Genomic DNA, 770 nt, shown 5'->3' with positions numbered 1-770 from the left:
TCTGAACATCTGGCTGACTGTGCGATGATCCATAATAATAATAATAATAATAATAATAATAATAATAATAATAATAATAATAATAATAATAATAATAATAATAATAATAATAATAATAATAATAATAATAATAATAATAATAATAAAGTTGGAAGGGACCTTGGAGGTCATCGAGTCCAACCCCCTGCTCAGGCAGGAAACCCTATGCCATTTCAGACAAATGGCTGTCCAGTCTCTTCTTAAAAACTTCCAGTGTTGGAGCATTCACCGCTTCTGGAGGCAGGTTGTTCCACTGGTTAATTGTTCTAACTGTCAGGAACTTTCTCCTTAGTTCTAGGTTGCTTCTCTCCTTGGTTAGTTTCCATTCGTTGCTTCTTGTCCTGCCTTCAGGCGCTTTGGAGAATAGCTTGACTCCCTCTTCTTTGTGGCAGCCCTGAGATACTGGAACTCTGCTATCATGTCCCCCCTCGTCCTTCTCTTCGTTAAACTAGACATACCCAATTCCAGCAACCGTTCCTCATATATTTTAGCCTCCAGTCCCCTGATCATCTTAGTTGCTCTTCTCTGTACTCTTTCTAGAGTCTCAACATCTTTTTTACATCGTGGTGACCAAAACTGGATGCAGTATTCCAAGTGTGGCCTTACCAAGGCATTGTAAAGTGGTATTAATATTTCCTGTTGGCTTCCAACCAGCAACGTCAATGGGGAAGCCAAAGGAAGAAAAAAAAATCACAAAACACAGCCGTGTGATGTCTCCCATTAAGAACCAT

The sequence above is a fragment of the Protobothrops mucrosquamatus genome, unplaced genomic scaffold (assembly GCF_001527695.2).
Source record: "Protobothrops mucrosquamatus isolate PMUCROS unplaced genomic scaffold, P.Mucros_1.0 scaffold5880, whole genome shotgun sequence".
Taxonomy (NCBI): Eukaryota; Metazoa; Chordata; class Lepidosauria; order Squamata; family Viperidae; genus Protobothrops; species Protobothrops mucrosquamatus.
This window is presented reverse-complemented; position numbering follows the sequence as displayed.